The sequence below is a fragment of the Alligator mississippiensis genome, chromosome 10 (genome assembly GCF_030867095.1).
Source record: "Alligator mississippiensis isolate rAllMis1 chromosome 10, rAllMis1, whole genome shotgun sequence".
Classification (NCBI taxonomy): Eukaryota; Metazoa; Chordata; order Crocodylia; family Alligatoridae; genus Alligator; species Alligator mississippiensis.
Genome location: NC_081833.1, coordinates 71981395 through 71999941, shown reverse-complemented (window position 1 = coordinate 71999941; position 18547 = coordinate 71981395). Strand labels below are relative to the sequence as shown.

The 18547-nt window shown below is 42.1% G+C and overlaps 1 pseudogene; it reads right to left on the bottom strand.

Annotated features, from left to right (window-relative positions):
• The window catches only part of LOC102571723 (DNA topoisomerase 1-like), an 80735-nt pseudogene that overhangs the window by 27051 nt on the left and 35137 nt on the right, over positions 1 to 18547 (bottom strand).

The following is an 18547-nucleotide window of genomic DNA, read 5'->3' as shown; positions in this document are numbered from 1 at the left end:
TCCCTAAAAAATTAGCCTCCCAAAATGTGGATATCTTAAGTTTGATTTTTCTGCCCAGAATAGCTATAGTGGCATGTCTATACCAGAAGCACTGAGGTAGCCTATTGACTTCTTGGCTCATTATAATTTACTCGATTTCTGCTAATTGCTCTTTGCTCAAGAGTTGTTAATGACCCCCCATCCTTTTTAATGACTTTGATGTTCCACAAGTCAAGCTATCCCTTTTTCCGCAATTTTGCAGTTTGTCTGGTACTCCTTTTCTCTCTCCTCCTATTTCACAGTCCAGCATACTGTTTTTAGCTGCTGCTTTTTTCTCAAAATCCTTGATCTCCTTATGGAGTCCTTCAGCAGCAGCTGCAGTTTCAGCTTTTGGCTGAGCACCAAGAACTGCTGTCAATTCAGCTGTGAAAGGGTTAAAACTGTAGCTTTTGCCTGAGCAGGAAAGGGAAGATGAGTGAGCTGAAGATTAGGCTCCGTTCCTGCTGTGTGATGCTATAACTCTGGGAAAATCTTTTTTTCTTCATTCTGCCTTCCAAAAAACAAGAATGTATTGAGGCCGTGACAAAATACAGCATTTAGATATTGTTACCCCGAAGTCACACTGGTTATTGTGGTTAAAAGATGCCACTTTTTGAAACACAAGGAGGCATTTAAAGACGCGAGTGAGCGGCCTAAATGAAAATATGACCTACGTTCCTGTAGTTCCATCAAAGAACATCCCTACTTCCCCCAATGTCGATGCACTGTAACAAGAGGAAACTGGCCTTGCACACTGGCCATTCAGCATGGAAAAATTATACCACAAGCCATGGAGAGAAATCTGAGGTTCAAAGCTGGAGGCATGACATGGCTTCTCATAAATGTGTCATTCAATAAAACCTATGATCTGCCCAGCTGGCAGATTTCCCCATACATACTCATTCCACTTGGGTTTGCTTTCCCAAGCAACTTAACCTAAATGCAAGCAGGATCCAGGTCTCAGAAACAGTTGTGACCATGGCAGATGCCGCTACAAAATACCATCCAGGAGAAATAGTAAAACCCTTACACTTGGAAGTTGATATAACCCAAAGTGTTTTATCTGTAGCTCAGAAAATGAAAGCTCCCCGCTGCTAGGACATGTTGCTGCAACAGCACTTAAGCTCAAAAATGTCACAGGAGAAACAAGAGAGAGAGAGAGAGAAGGCGAGCATGGAAAAAGAAAGCTTTCAATGAAACCCCTTGCAGAAAAAAAACATTAAATACAACAAATTCCACAGTATCAAATCAGCAGCTCACAGCTTTTTGCAGACTCAGGCTTAGTAATGGGGAAGCTGTCCAAGCCAACAGAGCATGGTATGAGAGGGACAGAAAAACCTTGCAGAATCAATACACGAGGAGTCAGAGAACCAAAGAAAACGAGAGGCAGCGGGGTGGAGATAAAGCCTCTGTTTGAAAAGCTATTCCTCTGTCGCTAGCAGAGATCTCCCTGCAGAATCTGGAAGATGACAAAGAACAGCCATCGCACGCAAGAAAGGCCAGAAGCGTGGTCTTCCCTTGTGTGCATAGAGTTACTTGCACTACCTCCTAACCATGGAGAGGAAAAATGACTGGGTTGATCTGACTGAAGCTTTTGCCTCTGGGGAACAGCCGAACTACCCAGAAGATGAACTTCAGCTTTCAGGCCTGTCACTCTCCTCAATGCTCCAAGAGTGAAAAACTAAGCCTCTGAACAGCTCCTGAGCATTTCTACTAGAAGGGAACTATATTCCTATACAGCTCTGGAGCAGCAGCGTAAACTCCCAGGCCTCCAAAACACTCTTGCCTCTAGTTTTCCAATTTTGAAACATCCTCTGAAGCCTTCAGAGTTATTGCGACTTTGAATATTTTCAATGCCTTTTTTTTTTTTTTGGACAGAAAATGTAGTTTTTTTCCATAAACATGTCCGGAAGGCAAATTTTGATTTTGAACTAATTTTTTCAATTTTCTGACGTGAAGGCACAAAGCTTTGCATTTCCGGGGAGTTTGACATTAAACTGAACCTGTCTTTTGTGGCATGATGCCTCGTGGCCCTATAGCTAGGCTCCTTGGCTAGATGACAACTCCCGGGGAGCCCCTCAGCCATGAGACTCTCACGACGTATCAGCCTTCCCAGTCCTCTAGGGGAAACAGCAGGGCGGAAAGCATCTGAACTGCAACTTCAAACGAGGCATCACAGCACAATAAGCAGAAGCACTTTATTGTCAAGAGACCTCAAAGCAAAATGTAGCTGTTGGGTTCAACAAGCCAAAATGAAACATTTGCAGTTCAGGAGCGTCAAAACATTGTTTCAATTAACTTTCATTCTGCCATTTTTTTTACACTCCAAATTTTTTTTTCAGAACACTTTATTCTGTGAAAAATCAACATATTTTACATTTCTTTGTCCCAGTGCAGAATGAAAACAACATGTTTCTATAAAAGAATTTCCCAGATGATGAACATTGTGGTTTTTGCTTGGCTTAGGCCTGTGCGAAGCTTCGGCCGCCGATTTGATTCGGTGGAGATTTGGCCCGATTCAGTGGCTAAAATCTCCAAATCTGAATTGAATCAGGAGACCCTTTAATCTCTCCGAATCGAATCAGAACCCTCTAAATCGATTCGGAGAGATTCGGCGATTCGGACATAGACACAGCTTTAAATGTTTTTCTACATACCTCTAGGTAGCAGGGGCTCGTGAATGCTGTGATGCTGGGGCAGATGGAGCGGCCCATGGGAGTGCGGGGGGTCCCCAGTGTACTCAGCAGCAGACCCGGAAGTGGACCAGAAGCACTTCTGGGTCTGCCAGGGTGTGCGCAGGGCCCCCCCCCCCACGCCTCCCCAGCTCGATGACTGGTGCCTCCTGGATCTGGGGGGGCACCCAGGGTCCCCCAGCAGCCAATCGCCGAGCCAGGAGGGTACAGGGAGGCCCCCCAGCGTGCTCTCCAGTGGACCTGGAAGTGGACTTCCAGTCCACTTCTGGGTTCACCGCCAAGCATGTGGGCCCCCCCCATGCTCCTGTGGGATGCTCCATCCGCCCCACCATCGCAGCATTCAAAAGCTGTGCCTAGTACCTCAAGGTATGTAGAAAAATCATTTAAAGCTGTGTCCATGTCTGAATCGGCATCGACTCTTCAGATTTGGATTCAGCCAAATCAAACCAGGGACAGTGATCTGAATCAACAGATCAAATCACTGTCCCCGATTCAGGCCGAATCCAAATCAGGATCAAATAGGGCCCATTTCGCACACCCCTACTTTGCTCTATTCAGCATACTTCCATGGCAGATCTCTCTCTGTCAGATGCACCACTGAGTGGTTTTGAAAAGTCTTCCACATTGACATAGCTCAACTTCTATTGAAGTCAATGCTTGAACTTCCATTGAGTTAAATTGATGCAGGGTTAAGGCCTGAACATTTCTTAAAAGAAAAAAAATGCCAAAAAAAGGGAATCATCTATGAAAGAGAACTAAAGCATTACAAATACATCACAATTCACTGCAATGGATAGCAGACTTCTCTTCTACTAAAATGGTGTAGCCAACAGTCTGTTGGACTAGTAGAAAAAACCGATGCTTGTGTTGTACTGGTACAAATATCAATCTTGCTATCAGTAAGGAAAAATATGCAAAAGAGATAAAACTCAGCATGATATGAAATGAAAAATCCATTGCCTTGTATTAGGAAGTGAATATTTCCCTTGCTGATGACAATAAATGATTGATGATTATGTGTATTTTAAAGAAGTGCCTTTCAGTCCATTTCCTTAGGGTGGTTTTCATTGCTAAAAGTCATAATGTTAAGCTGTGGTGTCCCAGTAATCTCTACAAGAGCGGCTTACAATTTGATGAGTTAAGAAGGATCTTTTACAGTAATGGGGATAAATAGATAGATCATGAGGGAGACATCTTTTGTTTAAACAGAGATCATAATCTTCCACTGGGTACTGTAGAAATACTCTGACATGAATTACAGCTGAGCAGATACTGGCTATTTTACTAGTTATGGTGCACTGTTCCCTGAGCTGTGTGAAAGTACCCATCCCTTAACCCAGGGGCAGGCAATTATTTTGGGCAGAGGACTGCTTACTGAGTTTTGGCAAGCCATCAAGGGCTGCATGACAGGCAGCCAGGGCAGATAAATATTAATTTTCTAAATTTTTTAGGGGCCCCACAGGCCAGACAGAATGGCCTGGCGGGCTGCATCTGGTCTGTGGGCTGCATTTTGCCCACCTCTGACTTAACCCTTGGTGTGCTGCAGTTCTGCACCTAACAAGACACCTGGTTTTTAAAAGACATCTTTGCAAACAACAGAGACCATTTCTACAGATGAACAAATTAGATAAAATAGGTGCACAGAGCCATTTAAATATCCCTGCTCCTACTTGAAGGACACTATTCTACTATGAAAAAGAAAAACTAAGTTGTCAAAGGCTTCCAGTGCTTAATTTTACAGTCCTTGGTAACAATCAAAATCCCAATGTGTAGTTCAACGATCTCAGGTATGAGGCTAGGAACATTTTGTTAGATCAGTTTAATTCTCCCATGACCCCACAAAACAAAACAAAATGAAACATACTCAGTCTGCACTCTCAAAAGCCTTTCTAGCAAATTGGCAGACAGCCTATTCTAACAAAATTAGACCGTACTTGCTGCAGTTGATGATAACATCTTCAGGGAGGATTCTCTTCTTCAGCATCCCCTGCTTGGGGTGGTCTCCTCGCCCAAACAAACCAGGAGGCTGTATCCTAAGTTACCAATTCGCTCTCGATGATGGTCCAGGACACAGTAGCCAAAGTCCTGAACAACTTTCTCATTGGCTTCCTTTATTCTGTAACAATGTGAAGACAGAATGCATTACAATCTAGTCAATGGAAATGGAAAAACGATCATTGCTTCTTATGTGTATTACAGTATAACATACAGAACAGCTCCTATGCCCTAAAGGTCAGGCCATCTAAAAAATTAGAGAAGAGAGGAGAGAAAAAGCAGAAGAGGCAGAGAGAGACAGGTAACACAGCTGAAAGAGGGAGATCAACCTAATCTGACTTTTTTGAGACTTTATAATCACTTTCTGATGGTGTCTTGCATCCAGTCAGTTAATCCAACACTGTCTCCTTCTATATCATTTCTTGAAAGAGATACTTCAATACTCCAATTCTTTGGAGTCAGAGGCTCTGCAGAAATACCATAACTTACTTTCAACACTGATATGACATCATCATGGGATTCATCTGGCTGGCACATTTTTTTGCTACTATCAAAAAATATAGGCTTGCAGTGACCATATTTTGATGAACAGCCTAAGAGTGAGCAGACACAGGCACTGTTCCTGTTGTAAATGAGTAAATCCTGTTGTCAAAATACCCTGTAGCCTAACTAGAAAAGCACAAGTGCTACTTCTGTCTTGATTGCAAGCTCCTTCTAACGACATCCTAATTTCAATCATTTTCTTTAATGTGCCTCTCATGGGTTGGCTGTTTTAATTAATAAATATTAATATTTATTATGTTTTTTCACATGTGCAATTGGTCACCATTTCATTTCTGCTGGGTTGTCTTAATTAAAAAGAGAAATTTAGGTTGAACCCATGTTTCTTTAATTCTGTTTGTTTGCAAAACATGTATAAAATCCTGTTTCTCTGGACACTGTGGAAATCAAAGAGGAGGTGGTGTCTTTATTCACAGTTCCCACCCCCTTCCCAGCCAACACTCAGCCCATGAGCTATCCCCTTCTGTGCCCTCTCTCAGTGCTCTATCCACAGTTTTTATTATTGCTGCATCCTTATCTTTCTGCTATTTCTCTTTCTCTCCTCCTGCTGTTTCTTAACTTGCTTATCACACCCTTGATCATGAGGAATACACTGGCAGTCAGAAACCTGAGGCCAGAGCCAGGAGTAGGGTCAGAAACAAGCCAGAAGACAGTATGCCAGAATCAGGAAGCTACGAGTTGCACCGGGGCAAAGAAGCCAGTCAGAGTCAAGCCACAGAGTCAAGGACAGCAGCCGTGGATCATACCAGAGCCAAGGACCACGGATCAGGCCAGAGTCAGGAGCAAGCCATGGGTCAGCAGCCAGCTACAGATACCAAGAACGCCAGAATAGGGAACTAGAGGATGGACCAGAGTCAAGGCAAGGTGCTAGGGTGAGGGCAGCTGACAAGCTCACCAGGAGACTTGTCATGCAGACAGCTCACCACTTCTGCTGAAACTGCTGGTCTGGGGTAATGTCCTGCCCACAAAGCAGCTAACTGACTACTGGAAGGCTAACTCATCCCGAACCAGAGCCTCCACTATAGGCCTCCATGTACTTTAGTGAGAGCAGTAACCCCTAAGATCCATAAAGACAAAATCATTGACCACCCAATGCCCAATGGCAATCCCTCTTGATTCCACAGTGGTCTCTCCTTTGCCTTTTTTTCAGGTAACAAGATGTGCCTATGTTTGCGGGGGAGGTTTTTCTATTGTTTTAGCTATGTGAATGAAGACAGTTGTTATACTCAGCCTCTATGATGTGCAATCCAACCAGAACAAAATGTGTGAAATCTCCCTGGGTGGAACATCTTCCATAGAAGACCTTTAAATTGACAGGACTCAAAGTTACGTTTGCTTTCATGAACTACTGTTATAAAAGGAAGTGTGAAGGGACTTGTGAATTGGCAAGCTACCACAGCGGGTTATTCTGAGTTTCAGGCTCTTTGTTTTCAGGCATTGGTTATATCTACATAGACTTTAATAACACGCAGAGCATTTGTTTCACAAACACTGCTTCCGAGTGTGAATGTGAAAAACTATCTGCTCTGCGGACCTATCGTTGCATGCCAAATTTCAGAGCAGAAATCAATTTTACATTAGAGCTGAACTAACTTTCAGCAAAAACGTAATGAAGTGTTTATAACAATCACATTGGCATAGCCTTAAAATGATGGTGGCATTAGTGGTGCTACATATGCACTTCAGCAAAAAGAGAAGAGACGTGATCGTAAAAGTTCTCGTTACAGTCATCTCCAATAATGAACATTAACGGTGAATGGAATGAACACAAACTTGAAAGGTTAATGGCCTTTTTCTAGAATGTTACTGAAGTTTATTCCATTGTTAAAAATTGCTCTTTAGATCATACAAAATGCTATTCTTATTTTGAACATAAGGGCGGGGGCTGAGAGATTAATATACTCAATTTGCAATTAAGAGGGAAAGCATGCAAGCATTTGGGTGCTTCATTTAAAGCACACTTCAGGTTAATTACATGATTTTTATAATGAAGATATTTTCATGAATATTTAGGATTGCTGCATTCAGCTTATTTGATAATGAATAAATTGATAGGCAGATGATTTCAGCATTTCCATTAGAACAACTGCAGAATAAATGCTGAAATGCATTCAAGTGAATTGAGAATGCTACTTCCAATTTCACTGCTTCCCAAGTCTAATTAATAAGTTGCGTTGTTACAATTAATCATAGTTAAATGGCCAAAAGCGTGCATTGTGTATGCTCAGAATACTTTTTATATGCATATTATTTGATATATCGACATCACTCATGTCTGTTCTGGATAAGCATTATTTACCATAAATGTTTAAATACTGGGTATGACAGTTGTGAGGCTACTCTGGGTTACTGGGCTCTGTGCTATATGACTGTAACAAGATGCATATCGTAGGAATGCTGCTTGGCTTCCATTGCATGCTATTGGGAAAAAAAAGCAGGAAACATGGAAGTGGAATGAAATAATCACCCATCTAGTACAACTTCAGCTGTGTTGTCATGGAACCAGCTCTAGCACTATATTTGTTTCAGGTGGAAACACAAAGATGTTAACTAATGTCAGGTCTGCTTGGTCCGGCCTGGACTACAGAATGAAGTTTTTGATGTAGAATGATCCAGTGAATACGACACCAGAGAAGGAGTCCAGAAAGATCTGGCTTCTATTTTGGGTTCAGCCAGTGCTGGGTGACTTTGGACAAAGCTCTCTGTGCTTCTGTTCTGCTTTGGCTTTTTTCTTGCTGATTTATACTGTGAGCTGTTCAGGGCAGGGGCAGTTTTTCAATACATATATAGTGTCTATTGCACAATAGCGTCCCCAGACTGGGGCCTCCAAACCAACCAGCCACTGTTACCAGTGCATTGGAGAACAGAGAATAGACTGTAAAGTTCAAAAGATCAGAAAGTTAAATGATTAAATGCAAATTGCATAGATTTGTAGTTTCAAATAAAAAAAAAGGTGTTTAACTAGCTTTTCTTATTTGACAGATTCTTCTTTTCTTCCATCTTTCTTGTGTAGTAGGTAGCCATCTCATTGAAGTCAAACTTGGTGAGGTCAACGAGAAGCATCCTTTCTTCTATGGTCATTTCCTACAGAAAAAAAACAGGAGACAAAGAAATCATTGCCACAGCAGATGGGGAGATGAGCCATCTAAATTTCACATAGCTACTGAACTAAATGGGTTCATGTTCTTAAGATTTTAGTTGGTCAAATCCAAATGGGTTCTACCTGGTTGAAGCTGAGGAGGGAAATAAAAGTTATGCAAATATTATTCACTGATGGAGAACAGGGAACTTTCCATACAAATTGAAGGTTGGTTTCCTTCCTATCAGCTCTCCCTGTACATCACAGAGAAAAGAGCTTGGAATTTCCTGCCAAGTCTTCATTGGAAAAAAGTCCCTTTTCTACACGCACTTGGCCCACGCACTGTGAAAAGACAAAACAAGGAACTTGCCACCAACACTACTAAATAAAACCAGGTGGAGAAACTTGAATGGAACAGTAGTCCATCAAAATTGAAATGCTTCACAAAATCTAGTCAATGATGAAAAGGAGTGCAGGAATGGGCCTGTTATTTGAAAGGGTCTGGAAAAGGGTTCCAAAAGAAGCAGCTTGCCCACAGACTGTGACTCCTCACCTTTATTGTACAAAGAATGGATTCCCCATTAATCTATTTTACAGTTGACTGATTCACTTCATGATCTAGCTCCACGTTACCAGTTTTCTTAAGCAACTACTTCTCTGTGCATGATCGCTGAGTGAAACTTCACCTTGGTATAAAAGTCTGTACTGGACTCTATGCATCACCTGAGTTCATTAAAGGACCGAAGTGATACATGAAAACTGATGTACACCCTTTACCTTAGTGCCAGTGTTACCCAGGTTATCCTTTCTACTGACTGATGGCTAGAAAATGATATTTAGAGGTTTGCTTTTAGGAATTGCCTTGTAGGTAAAGTAGATATTGTATTAGAATAATGGTCCAAGGGAACAACAAGGGTTAATTGGTTTCAAAAAGCCTGTTTTGAACAAAGTTTCCTTCAAGGCCTACTGTGCCGATAGCCAGCAGACAGCTGGGAAATTGAAGATGTGTACCACACTGTTTTATAACATGAGATAAGGTAGCATTAGGTCACAGTGCCCAACTGCAGAGCCCTTGGGATTTCTGGTTTTGGTGGACAGACCAAGTTAGGAGGCCCTGTAAATGAGTAAATTAAGATGTGTGCATGTGATGGGTTTGTTGGAACAAAGGAATATGCTGCCAGGACAGAATGCGGATAGTATGATGACCACAGGGAGACCAATCAATGATTCCCAGGAATGAACAGTCAGAGGGGAGAAAGAGTACAAAAGAGGGACTTCAGACCAGCAAAGAGTCCCCAATGGGGGAAACCCAAAGTCACACAGCGCAAACCACCAGCCTGTCAGCCTTCCTCATCCATTCTTTTCATTATTCATTACCAAGTGGATTTCTCCCCTCTTCTATTCTGTCCTTGGTGTACTAGCTCTTATAGAAGAGGCTAGTTTTGTAAAGCATTTTGGAATATAGTCTGCAATGATGCCGTGAAAATCCCACATGTTATTCTCAGCTGAAGTCTTTTCTCTTGGTCTTAGAAAAAAGTAGCCTTCTTCTGATCTACCGAGAGAGCATTTAGATTTTATTTTGCCTGGCCATTCTGCAGCTTGCTAATTCTTATTCTTTCCATGTATTAAAATAGTGAAGATTTCTTTTAATATCACATCCAAACAAAGCCTAAGAGCTTCTCTCCACTTGTAAAAGTTGCAGACCAAAAGCCCTATCCAGAGACTAATGAAGTCAACAGAGAGACCTCTATTCACTTTGCTGGGCTTTGGATAAGGCCCTAAAAACAAACAAAACAAACAAAAATTTCTCCAAAAGTACTTTTGTCATGATTCTGCATAACCAAAATGAAGTTCAAAATGCAGGAAGAATGTTATGGAAATTGAAATTAAAATATGCTGACAATTTGTTAATATTTTAGTGTTAAATCTCATATAGAAATACAATTAAAATGGATTATTAAAGGTTTTCTGTTGGAAAGGAGGGAAGGACCTTTTCGTTTCCAATTAAAGTTAAGATGCTAAATAATGCTGAACCACTGGCTCTTTTCAGAAGATCCAAGATAAATTGCTTTCAGTGGATTCTGTTTGGATGTATCCAAAATTTGTGTTAACGTTTACAAGTACCTTTATCTGCAAAGAACACCATGGCTTAATTTCCATGGTGCAGTGATATATAGGCCTCCAATAATGTTCTCTGAGATTATACAGTTTGTTCTTCATTTCAGAAGTGTCATATTATTAGACCTGCTAGCCCTGTAATTTCTTAAGAAGTGATCTCTTATTCATGGACTGTTTTGACATGCTATTTATTTCTGAGTGGTCTTGGGCCAGGAAAGCTTACTTGGGTAACTAAGCAGAAAGTCTGGTGCTATAGAGACTGTTTTGAGGCTTTTTATCCATTCGTTTTACTAATAATGTGTTCTGATTTTTTTTTTCAGTCACTCACAGCTCTTTAGAACTATTTAAAGTTTTGGGGTTTTTTTTTCCATTTGAATATTTTGACAAATAGGTTTGGTTTTTTGGGTTGTTTTTTTTTAACAAAAATTAAAATATTAATGGGATTTTTTTTTTTAAATTTAGGTGAATATTTTTGTTATTTATATAAAAACATCCCAAACCAGAATGTTTTTCACATCACTTTATGGTATTTCATATGATGTGATTTTTAACTGATCAGGACGGCCTCTTTTAGAGAGGCTGTGTGAGTGTGCGTGTGTGTACGTACACACACACACTTGCAGAAATGTTTCAGCTTTGACTTAAGCCTGCCAGGATTTCTCAATTTAAATGCTTGTTCACAGGGGATTCTTGATGAAGCATCAAGCAAAGAAGAAAAGACATTACATTTCAATAAGATCTAAATTAAATAAACTATTCATCCAGAGAAGTGCAAGAAGATAGAACACGGAGTTCCTTTTTAAGAGGGGTCTTTTTAGAGCACTGGGAACTGAATGTTCTGGCAGTCTGTGAAGTACACCACAATTGAAAGCAACCTATCTTATACATTAAAATCACCAATCCACTTCAACAGACAGTTGTGCACACAGAGAGAAATTTTGTGATACAAACTGTAATCCATTACTTTAAAAATAGTTTGTCTGTTTGACAGGTAATGTGCACAGCCTTCTAAACCAGATAATATGATCAAATGTCTGATGCTTTCATGCCATAAAGGAACATAATTAAACCACGCCAGGCAAAAAAATCTGGTAGTTCAATAACCACCTCTGTGCAGTGTATACAAGGTATTGGTGACCTAAAATGCATGGTAAAGTTCCAGAAACATGTAATCAAATCCAGGAAGCCTAACACCTTTAAGTCATACCAAAATGATATAAGCCGAGAATTTATCTTCCAGGGTAGTTCATTCAGGTCATTTATGCTAAAGACTTTCCAAGCCATTAGTAAGGTATATGAGAGCAGACCTGTATTTCTGGGAAGTTCCATTATAAAAAATAATAATAAAAAATGACAGGTTTGTGATGGCTCTCCACATTTAATTGGCTGATGGGGAAAAGGATGTGCAATCAGAACACATCAGTGCACTATGATTTTTTAATTAAACAATAAATTAACAGCGAAGAGATCAATACTCAATTCCGTTTGGAAATGCCAGATGAGTTTGAATTCACCAAAGGTCATACACACTGTAGATTAGCTCTCCCAGAAATAATTAGCAAAAGAAGTTGCACTCCAGCCTCTTAATCTGTTGCTTGTTTTGAAAAATGTGAAAAATTAGTAATTTCTGATATTAGGAAATTAATCATCAAGTTATTTCTATTGATAGGTATGCAATGCTACCAGTTTGAAAAATGGACTCCACATTGACAAACTCATATAAAACTGAACCTCTCATGAAGTTCAATAAGGACAAGTGCAAGGTCCTGTACTTAGATGGCACAATCCCATGCACCGGTACAGGCTGGAAACCAACTGGACAAGCAGCAGCTCTGCCATAAAGGACCTGAGGGTACAGCAGACAGTAAGATGAATATGAGCCAACAGTGTGCCCCGTTGTGAAGAAGGGTAACAGTGTACTGGGCTGCATTACTAGGAGAGTTGCCAGCAGATCAAGGGATGTGGTTCTTCTCCTTTATTCAGCACATGTGAAGCCACATCTGGAGTACTGTGTTCAGTTCTGCACCTCCCTGCCCAAAACAAGATGTGGACAAATTGGAGAGAGTTCAGTGGAAGGCAATGAAGGTGATTAGGGGGCTGGGTAATATGACTTGAGAGGCTGAGGGAACTGGACTCATTTAGTCTGGAGAAGAGAAGAGTAAGAGGGGATTTAATAACAGCCTTCAACTACCTGAAGAGTGAGTCCAAAGAGGCTGGAGCTGGACTGTTCTCAGTGGTGGCAGATGACAGGACAAGGAGCAATGGGCTCAAGTTGCAGCAAGAGAAGTTTAGGTTAGATATTAGGAAAAACTCTCTCAGGAGGAGGGTAGTAAAACATTGGAACAGGTTACCCAGAGAGGTGGTGGACCCTCCCTCCTTAGAGGTTTTTAAGACCCAGCTAGACAAAGCCTTGGCTGGGATGATCTAGCTTGGGCTGGTCCTGCTTTGAGCAGGGGGTTGGACTAGATGTGGCCTCCTGAGGTCCCTTCCAACCCTCATTTTCTATGATTGTACAATTCTAAAACAAAGTTGGAGCTAGTACGACTAGCTGGGGAAGCCTTTCCTCTGGACCCTTTTGACAGAACGTGCTTGTAGAGGTGGTGATGCCCCTGATTCTGAAAGTCTCCTTCTTGGCAGATCCACAACCACACTGAGATGTATCCAACTCCAGGCAAATGGAAGAATGGCTGGGAGGAGAGGTCCACCAATTAAAGAATGTAGCTATAGGGCTTGCACAGAAGTACTTATCTGACCACCTTTAGCATATATATGTTAATTGTTGGAATAATAATGCATATCTCTCAGGTTCCATAGCAAAGGGCGCCCTAAGAAATAATTAGGTAGAATTAGCTATGAGGAAAACAGGACAATTAACATCTGTTCCCCATTTATGTGAATGACAGTGTCCAAGGGAAGCAGGCACCTGAATTAAAGGCAGTTTGTGCAAATTTAATCTAAACAGTAGTAGCTGGAAGCTTACTGATGTAGCCAGGGGAATATGACCCCCCTCAAATGGCTACCAGAGGACAACAGTCTGTTACTATTTTGGCCCACTATTAAGCCTGGACAGACAATCCAAGACCACCGTCCCCAAACTGGACCTAACAGCAGAGATTCGTCTATGTAACCCTTGCAGCCCCAAAACATAGAGTAGCAATAAAGAAGAACTGATGCAGCATTTTGGTGTTTACTGGACAAGAGACAAAGGAACTCGGCACGCCAGTGCTTCCTGCTACACGTTGGCTGCCACTCCAACGTAGGCTCTGTTTTAAATATAGTTGGCTTTATCTTCTAAACCCCAGACAACTCGGTATCAGATACTTTAAGGACTCCTCCTCTTTCCCCTTCTCTCCATAAACACTTCACCTAGTTTTGTGTTGGCAAGACATCCTCCTGGCCAAGAAGTTGTAGTATAACTAAGGAAATTGAAAAAGGCTGCTCATCAAATTAGAAGGCCTTACGCATTGGGGGTATAGTTTGGAAGCCCATAGATTTCTAAAGACCAAAGCTAATCTGGGAAGATTCCAGTTTATTCATACTCAGAAGAAACTGGGTCAAACGGCTGAATATAGATTATCTTCTGTGCTCAAGAGCTCTGATGTTATTGATCAATAAGATATTACCATTCTCCTATAAGGCTTGACAAGGGCACTAGGTGGAAACGGACACCCTGAGGAGGTTTTCTAGTGTGTGCTCATAAGCCAGAGGCACATCTGACAACTCTGAAGTATCGTTCCCTTCAAACAAGTCAGAGCCTGAAATCGTCAAGAAACTGACTCCCTGCAGATAATTAGAGAAGCAAGCATGTAGCTGGAATCACACCTCAATATGGGAATGAATAACTTAGCAATAACTCCATCATTAGTACAGTGGTAGCCTTAGGCCCCAATTATATCTAATTTTTTATAGTCTTAAGGATTTGATGCTCTGTTCAAAGAAAAAAACACTAAAACCAATGAACAAACATAAAAACGAAGGATGACTCTTTAGAAAGAGCTCCTCCCCCCCCCCCCCCCCCTTCATTTTGCAAGGAAACATCTCACCTAGGACAGATAGGATTGATTTTGGCTCTGACAAATGGTATCAGGAGTAGTGTGAAGTCAAAGTGCCGTTCTGACCAGAAGTAGGTGTCAGGCTTTGGCACGTTTGGCTGGATGCAAGTGCTCTTGCTCTTTGTCCTGTATTCTCTAACAGCATGAAAAAACTCAATTCCAGGATGGAAAGGTAAATGAGCATATTAAGCTAAAAGGAAGGCATGCGCATCTACAGACGTGCATAGACACACAAGCTCATGCTCCCGAAAGTTTGTCTTATGACTCTGATGCCTGCCTTTATGTTTATGTGATTAAGGCTTGCAGGACTGCTTCTTACAGTAAGCGGGCATCTTCCCAGATGGGACTTTTAAAGCAGTTCAATCTCCCAAAATGATAGCCTGATCCCACTCTCAATGCTAAATGGAGAGTAGTGCTCAATGAGGCCATTACTAAATGGCCACCATTCTTAATATTTTGTGTGTTGCAGAGACAGGCAATTGCTGTAGAAATCTCACAGAAGCACAGGAAAGCAGTGTAGGAAAAAATACAGGCTGCTTCTGCCTGTGGCTCTACTCCTTGAGTAGTCATAATAAGACTCCTTATCTTGTCTGCAGGTAGCTGAAATCCCTCTCTCCTTCCCGCACACCATTACGCTACTGCAACGATCAATGCAGATGGGCCCTGCCCGAATAGGCAATGCAGCTACTTCATTACTGATGCACACTGCTGTTTTGTATTATGTTCTCACAGATCATTGGGGGGTCTTGAAGAAAGTTAATGGCTGCCTGTGAGTGTAGGAGCAGTTCCTCGGTGAATCCCAATAAACCAGTGGATCCCACCAAAGACGTCCAGGGTCCCGGAGGAAGTGGCTTCAAGATGGCAAAAGCAGTTTTGTCTGAGAAGGAAAGTACTGTTTGATCCTGGACTCTGTGAGCACGCAGCAGCCTCTGACCTATTGCTGTCTGTAACAGCTAAGCAGACTGATGAGAAAGCATCTCAGCTCCAAGCTGCATTTTTGGGTAGACACGCCAAAGCATTTTAAATAGCAGCTTCCCAGAACACTGCTATGACCATCATGAGGGAGGACTGCGCCTTCTGAAATGCAGGAAGCAATGGCAAGGCAGAAGACAGCAGGGAGAGGGACCCCAGTATTGCTATTTGCATGCAACAAAGAGAAACCTGGATAAAACCTCATGTGCCAAGACTGGAACTAGGTGTGCAGAGAAGAGCCTAGGACTACTGGCCAGGCCTGAGAAACTGGTGTGAGAAAAGTCAGCTTGTTTAACTGGGGAACTTCATAACCTGCTGGTGAAGGAAGATAATACACTGGATATACCTAATAGGGCTGTATGAAGCTTTGGTCCCTGATTTGATTTGGCGGAGATTCGGCCAGATTTAGTGGCCAAATCTCCGAATCCAAATCGAATCAGGAGACCCTTTAATCTCTCTGAATTGATTTGGAGATGTTCAGAAAGAGTCGGTGGTTCGGCCATCGACACAGCTTTAAATGTTTTCTCTACATACCTCGACATACCAGACACGGCTTGTGAACGCTGCAATGCTGGGGTGGATGGAGCATCCCATAGGAGCATGGGGGACCTCCTGCATGCTCAGCAGCATGCCCCGGGGGGGGGTCTGTCCCACATCCCCCCAGCTCAGTGATCGGCCACGGGGGGACCCCAGGTGCCCCCCCCCAGACCTAGGAGGCACCTGTCACCGAATCAGGGGGGTGCGGGGGGTGGGCCCTGGCACTCCCCACCCCCCCCACCCCAGGGGACCTGGAAATAGACTGGAAATGCTTCTGGTCCACTTCTGGGTTTACCTCCGAGCACACGGGGGCGCCCTGTGCTCCTCTGGGACACTCCATACACCCGAGTGTCACAGCATTCATGAGCCGCACCTGGTACCTTGAGGCATGTAGAAAAAACATTTAAATCTGTGTCTATGGCCAAATCGCTGATTCTCCGAATCGGCATCGAATCTTCAGATTCGGATTCGACCGAATCGAATCAGGGACAGTGATCTGAATCAACAAATTGAATCACTGTCCTTGATTTGGGCTGAATCCAAATCGAATAGGTACCGTTTCGCACACCCCTAATACCTAATGGGTGAGATTATGCACAGGACTTACTGATGTGGAAATGGGAATTGGGGTTTCCTTAAAGGTACCAGTTCTTAATTCCCAGCCTCAGGGTGACTCCTTTATACCAGAGGCAGTACTTCAGAAGTGACTGCAATAGTGAAGTGACTACAAAACTGGAGAACATCTGGGTGGAATCAGCGATTCACAGGCATCCAGTGGATCGTGAAAGGCATTATTTTCCCAGTGGGCCAGATGACATTTGCCATCAGTGCGGAGGCAAAGGCAGTCAGAAATGGAAATACCTTAAGCAAAAGGAAGCTCCATCCAGAGAAACTAAAGGCAGCTGGTGCTGATTCATTAGGACCACCAGCAAACCTATATCCCTCTCCACCAACCCCTAAAAGCCTTGTATTTTATACCCATTTCACAAAGAGATACATTGAGGCACAAAGCAATGGAGAAGGTCCCCAAACATTACAGCCAATCAGTGGCAATGCTAAAATCAAAATCCAGAGCACTAATTCCCAAATTTCTGTTAGCACCAAAAGGGGAAACAGCAGGTAGAACATGACCATAATAACAAACATCATCTAAAAACAGGAACCATGCAATCAGGCAGATATTATTAGCAAAGAAATAAGGAGAAGGAACATCAAAGCACTTCCATATGTTTGTTTATGACACAAGTGCTCTCGGTGCCATGGGCTTAGTAGAAAATTGACACGCTGCTGAAAAGAAAAATAAAATCTCAATAAACTTTTAACCTCAGCTTAGAGATTTTATTGTATTTGCGGGGCATTTCACTAACTTGGGTTAATGTTCCCTGAAAGTTATAAAATGGCATTTAAAAACACATCAGACAGGGCTAAAAAATTCAATGATTTATTGATGAGAATTACTGCTATCAGGAAAAAACCAAAACAATTACTGCATACAGGAGTCCACGGGAAAAAGCCTGAGAAACGATCTCCCTTCTTTTACACCCAGGTGGATTCATCTACTTTAAATGTAAATGCAAAGAGAAACATTAAACTTCTGTTAAGATTCTGGTGTCTGCTTTAATGTCTTATATCTCCAGCAGCAAGAAAACTGAACTTCTCCTATTAATTACAGGACTCTCCCCCACTACTAAAAGCTGCAGCAAAAATGTTCAGTCCAAGGGCTGGAAAAGCAGCTCAGAAGTGGGACGGCAATTCAGTCTGAGCGGAAGAAACGGATTTGCTGGAATAATGTATCTGCCAAGCTTTGAGAAAACCTGCAGCACCGCGCTAGTCCTGTTGCCGTCGGCATTCATCGCTGCTACGTGCATATCGAAGCAGAGAAGCCTAAATGAGAGCTAGCAAGGGCTGGAGCCGCTAGTTATCGGAAAGGAAATATATAGAGAGTAAGTTAATTGATAGCTGCAGCATTAGGCTGATAGACCTTAAAACATATTCCCATAGACTTCAAGAATCTTAAACCTTACGAGGCATTTCAGATGCCTAAATCCAAAGCGTTTTCTTCCCAAACCCAAACTATAGGCATTTGTTTTAGATTTTTTATTTTATTTTATACTTATTTTATGTAAAATTATTGTGAGATTATATATATAATATCACAATATATATCATATCTCGTATATATCATATATTGTAATATAATATCACAGAACATATCACAATAATTCTAAACAGCCTGTGTGTGGTCTCTCACACATTCATTTAATGGCTCTATGTTGTGATGTATGATCTATGCATGATCAGATAGATCCCAATCTCTCCTCCTAACATATCATGTGTCATAATACCAGGCTCCCCTGGGCAAGTTAAAAGCTGGGTGCCCGACTCCACTAACAGAACTGAGAATCAGCCGAGTGTTGGCCTTGGCCAGGCAGTCTCACGTCCAGTTTGAGACCTAGGGCTGTCTGGGGACCGGGCTGACGGTTGTCGGCTCCAGCCCAGGCAGCTCCGGGATATGTTGCCCT